The sequence below is a fragment of the Schistocerca cancellata genome, chromosome 2 (genome assembly GCF_023864275.1).
Source record: "Schistocerca cancellata isolate TAMUIC-IGC-003103 chromosome 2, iqSchCanc2.1, whole genome shotgun sequence".
Classification (NCBI taxonomy): domain Eukaryota; kingdom Metazoa; phylum Arthropoda; class Insecta; order Orthoptera; family Acrididae; genus Schistocerca; species Schistocerca cancellata.
In genome coordinates, this window is record NC_064627.1 from 1099799987 (window position 1) to 1099809500 (window position 9514).

The window sequence follows — 9514 nt, forward strand, 5'->3', positions numbered from 1 at the left end:
CTTCATAGACAACTTGTAGTGATGTTGCCATCGTAACTAAAAAATTCAATAAATGTGGTACTTGCAAAACGAAGGGACATGCAGCAGATGCACACACGACGAGGCTCACTGGAGTACAATACGACATAGGCAGGAAAATACTGTTCCCGACCGGGATCGAACCGGGGACCTTCTGCGTGTGAAGCAGACGTGATAACCGCTACACTACGGAAACGACGGACACGCTCAGTCCATCCTTGTGCACTCGAATACGCCTCAGCCTTTCTCTCGTCCGCGCATGCACACACTATAGTTCTTTTGACAGCCTGAAACCCATCGCAGCCAAGAACTCAAGAAGTCTTCGGGGTGCCCGAGAGGGTGTCTGCCGTAGCACCCCTAACGAGATAGCGGCGTTTCGCGCAGTCGTTATTGCAAGTCACATCAGCAAAAACAATCACCTCCTTAGCAGCAGGCAGTGCGCGCCCAGCGGCAGCTCTACATGAAGGTACCAATAGCCCAGGAAGGCCGCCGACCGCGGGAATTCGCGCCGCCTCCATCCCGCCAGCCTACACGAGACTTCCAGAGCACCCTGGAAGACATCGAGGGACTGGAGTAACTGGCATGCGTCGTGTCACAGGGCTCGTTGGTCTAGGGGTATGATTCCTGCTTAGGGTGCAGGAGGTCCCGGGTTCAAATACCGGTCGAGCCCTAGCGTTTTGTGCAAACTGTTCGCACGTCAGTGGCTGAGTCAGCGCAAAAAGCTCGCCTCCAATATCAAATGAATTTCTTATTTGATGTGAGCAATTGACACTCTGGTCCGACGCGTGAAGGCAGTTACGAAGGTTTCGGGTACAGATGGTAGCAGATGCATGTTAGTAAGTCTCGCTTAAAGTGATGAAAAAGTGTTTCCGCCAGGGATCGAACCGGGGACCTTCTGCGTGTTAGGCAGACGTGATAACCGCTACACCACGGAAACTGCTTATGTGCACCTTACTTCATAGACAACTTGTAGTGATGTTGCCATCGTAACTAAAAAATTCAATAAATGTGGTACTTGCAAAACGAAGGGACATGCAGCAGATGCACACACGACGAGGCTCACTGGAGTACAATACGACATAGGCAGGAAAATACTGTTCCCGCCCGGGATCGAACCGGGGACCTTCTGCGTGTGAAGCAGACGTGATAACCGCTACACTACGGAAACGACGGACACGCTCAGTCCATCCTTGTGCACTCGAATACGCCTCAGCCTTTCTCTCGTCCGCGCATGCACACACCATAGTTCTTTTGACAGCCTGAAACCCATCGCAGCCGAGGGCTCAAGAAGTCTTCGGGGTGCCCGAGAGGGTGTCTGCCGTAGCACCCCTAACGAGATAGCGGCGTTTCGCGCAGTCGTTATTGCAAGTCACATCAGCAAAAACAATCACCTCCTTAGCAGCAGGCAGTGCGCGCCCAGCGGCAGCTCTACATGAAGGTACCAATAGCCCAGGAAGGCCGCCGACCGCGGGAATTCGCGCCGCCTCCATCCCGCCAGCCTACACGAGACTTCCAGAGCACCCTGGAAGACATCGAGGGACTGGAGTAACTGGCATGCGACGTGTCACAGGGCTCGTTGGTCTAGGGGTATGATTCCTGCTTAGGGTGCAGGAGGTCCCGGGTTCAAATACCGGTCGAGCCCTAGCGTTTTGTGCAAACTGATCGCACGTCAGTGGCTGAGTCAGCGCAAAAAGCTCGCCGCCAATATCAAATGAATTTCTTATTTGATGTGAGCAATTGACACTCTGGTCCGACGCGTGAAGGCAGTTACGAAGGTTTCGGGTACAGATGGTAGCAGATGCATGTTAGTAAGTCTCGCTTAAAGTGATGAAAAAGTGTTTCCGCCCGGGATCGAACCGGGGACCTTCTGCATGTTAGGCAGACGTGATAACCGCTACACCACGGAAACTGCTTATGTGCACCTTACTTCATAGACAACTTGTAGTGATGTTGCCATCGTAACTAAAAAATTCAATAAATGTGGTACTTGCAAAACGAAGGGACATGCAGCAGATCCACACACGACGAGGCTCACTGGAGTACAATACGACATAGGCAGGAAAATACTGTTCCCGCCCGGGATCGAACCGGGGACCTTCTGCGTGTGAAGCAGACGTGATAACCGCTACACTACGGAAACGACGGAACCGAGGAGTCCATCCTTGTTCACTCGAACTTGCCTCAGCCTTTCTCTCGTCCGCGAATGCACACACGACAGTTCTTTTGTCAGCCTGGAACCCATCGCAGCCGAGGGCTCAAGATGTCTTCGGGGTTCTCGAGAGGGTGTCTGCCGTAGCACCCCTAACGAGATAGCGGCGTTTCGCGCAGTCGTTATTGCAAGTCACATCAGCAAAAACAATCACCTCCTTAGCAGCAGGCAGTGCGCGCCCAGCGGCAGCTCTACATGAAGGTACCAATAGCCCAGGAAGGCCGACGACCGCGGGAATTCGCGCCGCCTCCATCCTGCCAGCCTACACGAGACTTCCAGAGCACCCTGGAAGACATCGAGGGACTGGAGTAACTGGCATGCGACGTGTCACAGGGCTCGTTGGTCTAGGGGTATGATTCCTGCTTAGGGTGCAGGAGGTCCCGGGTTCAAATCCCGGACGAGCCCTAGCGTTTTGTGCAAACTGATCGCACGTCAGTGGCTGAGTCAGCGCAAAAAGCTCGCCGCCAATATCAAATGAATTTCTTATTTGATGTGAGCAATTGACACTCTGGTCCGACGCGTGAAGGCAGTTACGAAGGTTTCGGGTACAGGTGGTAGCAGATGCATGTTAGTAAGTCTCGCTTAAAGTGATGAAAAAGTGTTTCCGCCCGGGATCGAACCGGGGACCTTCTGCGTGTTAGGCAGACGTGATAACCGCTACACCACGGAAACTGCTTATGTGCACCTTACTTCATAGACAACTTGTAGTGATGTTGCCATCGTAACTAAAAAATTCAATAAATGTGGTACTTGCAAAACGAAGGGACATGCAGCAGATCCACACACGACGAGGCTCACTGGAGTACAATACGACATAGGCAGGAAAATACTGTTCCCGCCCGGGATCGAACCCGGGACCTTCTGCGTGTGAAGCAGACGTGATAACCGCTACACTACGGAAACGACGGACACGCTCAGTCCATCCTTGTGCACTCGAATACGCCTCAGCCTTTCTCTCGTCCGCGCATGCACACACCATAGTTCTTTTGACAGCCTGAAACCCATCGCAGCCGAGGGCTCAAGAAGTCTTCGGGGTGCCCGAGAGGGTGTCTGCCGTAGCACCCCTAACGAGATAGCGGCGTTTCGCGTAGTCGTTATTGCCAGTCACATCAGCAAAAACAATCACCTCCTTAGCAGCAGGCAGTGCGCGCCTAGCGGCAGCTCTACATGAAGGTACCAATAGCCCAGGAAGGCCGCCGACCGCGGGAATTCGCGCCGCCTCCATCCCGCCAGCCTACACGAGACTTCCAGAGCACCCTGGAAGACATCGAGGGACTGGAGTAACTGGCATGCGACGTGTCACAGGGCTCGTTGGTCTAGGGGTATGATTCCTGCTTAGGGTGCAGGAGGTCCCGGGTTCAAATCCCGGACGAGCCCTAGCGTTTTGTGCAAACTGATCGCACGTCAGTGGCTGAGTCAGCGCAAAAAGCTCGCCGCCAATATCAAATGAATTTCTTATTTGATGTGAGCAATTGACACTCTGGTCCGACGCGTGAAGGCAGTTACGAAGGTTTCGGGTACAGATGGTAGCAGATGCATGTTAGTAAGTCTCGCTTAAAGTGATGAAAAAGTGTTTCCGCTCGGGATCGAACCGGGGACCTTCTGCGTGTTAGGCAGACGTGATAACCGCTACACCACGGAAACTGCTTATGTGCACCTTACTTCATAGACAACTTGTAGTGATGTTGCCATCGTAACTAAAAAATTCAATAAATGTGGTACTTGCAAAACGAAGGGACATGCAGCAGATGCACACACGACGAGGCTCACTGGAGTACAATACGACATAGGCAGGAAAATACTGTTCCCGACCGGGATCGAACCGGGGACCTTCTGCGTGTGAAGCAGACGTGATAACCGCTACACTACGGAAACGACGGACACGCTCAGTCCATCCTTGTGCACTCGAATACGCCTCAGCCTTTCTCTCGTCCGCGCATGCACACACCATAGTTCTTTTGACAGCCTGAAACCCATCGCAGCCGAGGGCTCAAGAAGTCTTCGGGGTGCCCGAGAGGGTGTCTGCCGTAGCACCCCTAACGAGATAGCGGCGTTTCGCGCAGTCGTTATTGCAAGTCACATCAGCAAAAACAATCACCTCCTTAGCAGCAGGCAGTGCGCGCCCAGCGGCAGCTCTACATGAAGGTACCAATAGCCCAGGAAGGCCGCCGACCGCGGGAATTCGCGCCGCCTCCATCCCGCCAGCCTACACGAGACTTCCAGAGCACCCTGGAAGACATCGAGGGACTGGAGTAACTGGCATGCGACGTGTCACAGGGCTCGTTGGTCTAGGGGTATGATTCCTGCTTAGGGTGCAGGAGGTCCCGGGTTCAAATACCGGTCGAGCCCTAGCGTTTTGTGCAAACTGATCGCACGTCAGTGGCTGAGTCAGCGCAAAAAGCTCGCCGCCAATATCAAATGAATTTCTTATTTGATGTGAGCAATTGACACTCTGGTCCGACGCGTGAAGGCAGTTACGAAGGTTTCGGGTACAGATGGTAGCAGATGCATGTTAGTAAGTCTCGCTTAAAGTGATGAAAAAGTGTTTCCGCCCGGGATCGAACCGGGGACCTTCTGCATGTTAGGCAGACGTGATAACCGCTACACCACGGAAACTGCTTATGTGCACCTTACTTCATAGACAACTTGTAGTGATGTTGCCATCGTAACTAAAAAATTCAATAAATGTGGTACTTGCAAAACGAAGGGACATGCAGCAGATCCACACACGACGAGGCTCACTGGAGTACAATACGACATAGGCAGGAAAATACTGTTCCCGCCCGGGATCGAACCCGGGACCTTCTGCGTGTGAAGCAGACGTGATAACCGCTACACTACGGAAACGACGGACACGCTCAGTCCATCCTTGTGCACTCGAATACGCCTCAGCCTTTCTCTCGTCCGCGCATGCACACACCATAGTTCTTTTGACAGCCTGAAACCCATCGCAGCCGAGGGCTCAAGAAGTCTTCGGGGTGCCCGAGAGGGTGTCTGCCGTAGCACCCCTAACGAGATAGCGGCGTTTCGCGTAGTCGTTATTGCCAGTCACATCAGCAAAAACAATCACCTCCTTAGCAGCAGGCAGTGCGCGCCTAGCGGCAGCTCTACATGAAGGTACCAATAGCCCAGGAAGGCCGCCGACCGCGGGAATTCGCGCCGCCTCCATCCCGCCAGCCTACACGAGACTTCCAGAGCACCCTGGAAGACATCGAGGGACTCGAGTAACTGGCATGCGACGTGTCACAGGGCTCGTTGGTCTAGGGGTATGATTCCTGCTTAGGGTGCAGGAGGTCCCGGGTTCAAATCCCGGACGAGCCCTAGCGTTTTGTGCAAACTGATCGCACGTCAGTGGCTGAGTCAGCGCAAAAAGCTCGCCGCCAATATCAAATGAATTTCTTATTTGATGTGAGCAATTGACACTCTGGTCCGACTCGTGAAGGCAGTTACGAAGGTTTCGGGTACAGATGGTAGCAGATGCATGTTAGTAAGTCTCGCTTAAAGTGATGAAAAAGTGTTTCCGCCCGGGATCGAACCGGGGACCTTCTGCGTGTTAGGCAGACGTGATAACCGCTACACCACGGAAACTGCTTATGTGCACCTTACTTCATAGACAACTTGTAGTGATGTTGCCATCGTAACTAAAAAATTCAATAAATGTGGTACTTGCAAAACGAAGGGACATGCAGCAGATGCACACACGACGAGGCTCACTGGAGTACAATACGACATAGGCAGGAAAATACTGTTCCCGACCGGGATCGAACCGGGGACCTTCTGCGTGTGAAGCAGACGTGATAACCGCTACACTACGGAAACGACGGACACGCTCAGTCCATCCTTGTGCACTCGAATACGCCTCAGCCTTTCTCTCGTCCGCGCATGCACACACCATAGTTCTTTTGACAGCCTGAAACCCATCGCAGCCGAGGGCTCAAGAAGTCTTCGGGGTGCCCGAGAGGGTGTCTGCCGTAGCACCCCTAACGAGATAGCGGCGTTTCGCGCAGTCGTTATTGCAAGTCACATCAGCAAAAACAATCACCTCCTTAGCAGCAGGCAGTGCGCGCCCAGCGGCAGCTCTACATGAAGGTACCAATAGCCCAGGAAGGCCGCCGACCGCGGGAATTCGCGCCGCCTCCATCCCGCCAGCCTACACGAGACTTCCAGAGCACCCTGGAAGACATCGACGGACTGGAGTAACTGGCATGCGACGTGTCACAGGGCTCGTTGGTCTAGGGGTATGATTCCTGCTTAGGGTGCAGGAGGTCCCGGGTTCAAATACCGGTCGAGCCCTAGCGTTTTGTGCAAACTGTTCGCACGTCAGTGGCTGAGTCAGCGCAAAAAGCTCGCCTCCAATATCAAATGAATTTCTTATTTGATGTGAGCAATTGACACTCTGGTCCGACGCGTGAAGGCAGTTACGAAGGTTTCGGGTACAGATGGTAGCAGATGCATGTTAGTAAGTCTCGCTTAAAGTGATGAAAAAGTGTTTCCGCCCGGGATCGAACCGGGGACCTTCTGCGTGTTAGGCAGACGTGATAACCGCTACACCACGGAAACTGCTTATGTGCACCTTACTTCATAGACAACTTGTAGTGATGTTGCCATCGTAACTAAAAAATTCAATAAATGTGGTACTTGCAAAACGAAGGGACATGCAGCAGATGCACACACGACGAGGCTCACTGGAGTACAATACGACATAGGCAGGAAAATACTGTTCCCGACCGGGATCGAACCGGGGACCTTCTGCGTGTGAAGCAGACGTGATAACCGCTACACTACGGAAACGACGGACACGCTCAGTCCATCCTTGTGCACTCGAATACGCCTCAGCCTTTCTCTCGTCCGCGCATGCACACACCATAGTTCTTTTGACAGCCTGAAACCCATCGCAGCCGAGGGCTCAAGAAGTCTTCGGGGTGCCCGAGAGGGTGTCTGCCGTAGCACCCCTAACGAGATAGCGGCGTTTCGCGCAGTCGTTATTGCAAGTCACATCAGCAAAAACAATCACCTCCTTAGCAGCAGGCAGTGCGCGCCCAGCGGCAGCTCTACATGAAGGTACCAATAGCCCAGGAAGGCCGCCGACCGCGGGAATTCGCGCCGCCTCCATCCCGCCAGCCTACACGAGACTTCCAGAGCACCCTGGAAGACATCGAGGGACTGGAGTAACTGGCATGCGACGTGTCACAGGGCTCGTTGGTCTAGGGGTATGATTCCTGCTTAGGGTGCAGGAGGTCCCGGGTTCAAATACCGGTCGAGCCCTAGCGTTTTGTGCAAACTGATCGCACGTCAGTGGCTGAGTCAGCGCAAAAAGCTCGCCGCCAATATCAAATGAATTTCTTATTTGATGTGAGCAATTGACACTCTGGTCCGACGCGTGAAGGCAGTTACGAAGGTTTCGGGTACAGATGGTAGCAGATGCATGTTAGTAAGTCTCGCTTAAAGTGATGAAAAAGTGTTTCCGCCCGGGATCGAACCGGGGACCTTCTGCATGTTAGGCAGACGTGATAACCGCTACACCACGGAAACTGCTTATGTGCACCTTACTTCATAGACAACTTGTAGTGATGTTGCCATCGTAACTAAAAAATTCAATAAATGTGGTACTTGCAAAACGAAGGGACATGCAGCAGATCCACACACGACGAGGCTCACTGGAGTACAATACGACATAGGCAGGAAAATACTGTTCCCGCCCGGGATCGAACCGGGGACCTTCTGCGTGTGAAGCAGACGTGATAACCGCTACACTACGGAAACGACGGACACGCTCAGTTCCTCCTTGTGCACTCGAATACGCCTCAGCCTTTCTCTCGTCCGCGCATGCACACACCATAGTTCTTTTGACAGCCTGAAACCCATCGCAGCCGAGGGCTCAAGAAGTCTTCGGGGTGCCCGAGAGGGTGTCTGCCGTAGCACCCCTAACGAGATAGCGGCGTTTCGCGCAGTCGTTATTGCAAGTCACATCAGCAAAAACAATCACCTCCTTAGCAGCAGGCAGTGCGCGCCCAGCGGCAGCTCTACATGAAGGTACCAATAGCCCAGGAAGGCCGCCGACCGCGGGAATTCGCGCCGCCTCCATCCCGCCAGCCTACACGAGACTTCCAGAGCACCCTGGAAGACATCGAGGGACTGGAGTAACTGGCATGCGACGTGTCACAGGGCTCGTTGGTCTAGGGGTATGATTCCTGCTTAGGGTGCAGGAGGTCCCGGGTTCAAATACCGGTCGAGCCCTAGCGTTTTGTGCAAACTGATCGCACGTCAGTGGCTGAGTCAGCGCAAAAAGCTCGCCGCCAATATCAAATGAATTTCTTATTTGATGTGAGCAATTGACACTCTGGTCCGACGCGTGAAGGCAGTTACGAAGGTTTCGGGTACAGATGGTAGCAGATGCATGTTAGTAAGTCTCGCTTAAAGTGATGAAAAAGTGTTTCCGCCCGGGATCGAACCGGGGACCTTCTGCATGTTAGGCAGACGTGATAACCGCTACACCACGGAAACTGCTTATGTGCACCTTACTTCATAGACAACTTGTAGTGATGTTGCCATCGTAACTAAAAAATTCAATAAATGTGGTACTTGCAAAACGAAGGGACATGCAGCAGATCCACACACGACGAGGCTCACTGGAGTACAATACGACATAGGCAGGAAAATACTGTTCCCGCCCGGGATCGAACCGGGGACCTTCTGCGTGTGAAGCAGACGTGATAACCGCTACACTACGGAAACGACGGACACGCTCAGTCCCTCCTTGTGCACTCGAATACGCCTCAGCCTTTCTCTCGTCCGCGCATGCACACACCATAGTTCTTTTGACAGCCTGAAACCCATCGCAGCCGAGGGCTCAAGAAGTCTTCGGGGTGCCCGAGAGGGTGTCTGCCGTAGCACCCCTAACGAGATAGCGGCGTTTCGCGCAGTCGTTATTGCAAGTCACATCAGCAAAAACAATCACCTCCTTAGCAGCAGGCAGTGCGCGCCCAGCGGCAGCTCTACATGAAGGTACCAATAGCCCAGGAAGGCCGACGACCGCGGGAATTAGCGCCGCCTCCATCCTGCCAGCCTACACGAGACTTCCAGAGCACCCTGGAAGACATCGAGGGACTGGAGTAACTGGCATGCGACGTGTCACAGGGCTCGTTGGTCTAGGGGTATGATTCCTGCTTAGGGTGCAGGAGGTCCCGGGTTCAAATCCCGGACGAGCCCTAGCGTTTTGTGCAAACTGATCGCACGTCAGTGGCTGAGTCAGCGCAAAAAGCTCGCCGCCAATATCAAATGAATTTC

General features: G+C 53.4%; 23 non-coding genes across 23 annotated transcripts; 4 read left to right on the forward strand and 19 right to left on the reverse strand.

The window, feature by feature from the left end:
* Positions 1-141: 141 nt before the first annotated feature.
* Positions 142-214, reverse strand: Trnav-cac (transfer RNA valine (anticodon CAC)). Its single transcript has one exon. It is a non-coding gene; the product is annotated as a tRNA-Val (tRNA).
* Positions 215-882: 668 nt separating this feature from the next.
* On the reverse strand, positions 883-955 carry Trnav-aac (transfer RNA valine (anticodon AAC)). The gene has a single exon. It is a non-coding gene; the product is annotated as a tRNA-Val (tRNA).
* A 158-nt stretch (positions 956-1113) lies between these two features.
* Trnav-cac (transfer RNA valine (anticodon CAC)) lies at positions 1114-1186 on the reverse strand. Its single transcript has one exon. It is a non-coding gene; the product is annotated as a tRNA-Val (tRNA).
* Positions 1187-1854: 668 nt separating this feature from the next.
* Trnav-aac (transfer RNA valine (anticodon AAC)) lies at positions 1855-1927 on the reverse strand. Its single transcript has one exon. It is a non-coding gene; the product is annotated as a tRNA-Val (tRNA).
* Positions 1928-2085: 158 nt separating this feature from the next.
* Positions 2086-2158, reverse strand: Trnav-cac (transfer RNA valine (anticodon CAC)). Its single transcript has one exon. It is a non-coding gene; the product is annotated as a tRNA-Val (tRNA).
* A 402-nt stretch (positions 2159-2560) lies between these two features.
* On the forward strand, positions 2561-2632 carry Trnap-agg (transfer RNA proline (anticodon AGG)). The gene has a single exon. It is a non-coding gene; the product is annotated as a tRNA-Pro (tRNA).
* A 194-nt stretch (positions 2633-2826) lies between these two features.
* Positions 2827-2899, reverse strand: Trnav-aac (transfer RNA valine (anticodon AAC)). Its single transcript has one exon. It is a non-coding gene; the product is annotated as a tRNA-Val (tRNA).
* Positions 2900-3057: 158 nt separating this feature from the next.
* Trnav-cac (transfer RNA valine (anticodon CAC)) lies at positions 3058-3130 on the reverse strand. The gene has a single exon. It is a non-coding gene; the product is annotated as a tRNA-Val (tRNA).
* Positions 3131-3532: 402 nt separating this feature from the next.
* Positions 3533-3604, forward strand: Trnap-agg (transfer RNA proline (anticodon AGG)). Its single transcript has one exon. It is a non-coding gene; the product is annotated as a tRNA-Pro (tRNA).
* Positions 3605-3798: 194 nt separating this feature from the next.
* On the reverse strand, positions 3799-3871 carry Trnav-aac (transfer RNA valine (anticodon AAC)). Its single transcript has one exon. It is a non-coding gene; the product is annotated as a tRNA-Val (tRNA).
* A 158-nt stretch (positions 3872-4029) lies between these two features.
* On the reverse strand, positions 4030-4102 carry Trnav-cac (transfer RNA valine (anticodon CAC)). Its single transcript has one exon. It is a non-coding gene; the product is annotated as a tRNA-Val (tRNA).
* Positions 4103-4770: 668 nt separating this feature from the next.
* Trnav-aac (transfer RNA valine (anticodon AAC)) lies at positions 4771-4843 on the reverse strand. The gene has a single exon. It is a non-coding gene; the product is annotated as a tRNA-Val (tRNA).
* Positions 4844-5001: 158 nt separating this feature from the next.
* Trnav-cac (transfer RNA valine (anticodon CAC)) lies at positions 5002-5074 on the reverse strand. The gene has a single exon. It is a non-coding gene; the product is annotated as a tRNA-Val (tRNA).
* Positions 5075-5476: 402 nt separating this feature from the next.
* Positions 5477-5548, forward strand: Trnap-agg (transfer RNA proline (anticodon AGG)). Its single transcript has one exon. It is a non-coding gene; the product is annotated as a tRNA-Pro (tRNA).
* A 194-nt stretch (positions 5549-5742) lies between these two features.
* On the reverse strand, positions 5743-5815 carry Trnav-aac (transfer RNA valine (anticodon AAC)). Its single transcript has one exon. It is a non-coding gene; the product is annotated as a tRNA-Val (tRNA).
* Positions 5816-5973: 158 nt separating this feature from the next.
* On the reverse strand, positions 5974-6046 carry Trnav-cac (transfer RNA valine (anticodon CAC)). Its single transcript has one exon. It is a non-coding gene; the product is annotated as a tRNA-Val (tRNA).
* A 668-nt stretch (positions 6047-6714) lies between these two features.
* Positions 6715-6787, reverse strand: Trnav-aac (transfer RNA valine (anticodon AAC)). The gene has a single exon. It is a non-coding gene; the product is annotated as a tRNA-Val (tRNA).
* A 158-nt stretch (positions 6788-6945) lies between these two features.
* On the reverse strand, positions 6946-7018 carry Trnav-cac (transfer RNA valine (anticodon CAC)). The gene has a single exon. It is a non-coding gene; the product is annotated as a tRNA-Val (tRNA).
* Positions 7019-7686: 668 nt separating this feature from the next.
* Trnav-aac (transfer RNA valine (anticodon AAC)) lies at positions 7687-7759 on the reverse strand. The gene has a single exon. It is a non-coding gene; the product is annotated as a tRNA-Val (tRNA).
* Positions 7760-7917: 158 nt separating this feature from the next.
* On the reverse strand, positions 7918-7990 carry Trnav-cac (transfer RNA valine (anticodon CAC)). The gene has a single exon. It is a non-coding gene; the product is annotated as a tRNA-Val (tRNA).
* A 668-nt stretch (positions 7991-8658) lies between these two features.
* Positions 8659-8731, reverse strand: Trnav-aac (transfer RNA valine (anticodon AAC)). The gene has a single exon. It is a non-coding gene; the product is annotated as a tRNA-Val (tRNA).
* A 158-nt stretch (positions 8732-8889) lies between these two features.
* Positions 8890-8962, reverse strand: Trnav-cac (transfer RNA valine (anticodon CAC)). The gene has a single exon. It is a non-coding gene; the product is annotated as a tRNA-Val (tRNA).
* A 402-nt stretch (positions 8963-9364) lies between these two features.
* Positions 9365-9436, forward strand: Trnap-agg (transfer RNA proline (anticodon AGG)). The gene has a single exon. It is a non-coding gene; the product is annotated as a tRNA-Pro (tRNA).
* Positions 9437-9514: the final 78 nt, after the last annotated feature.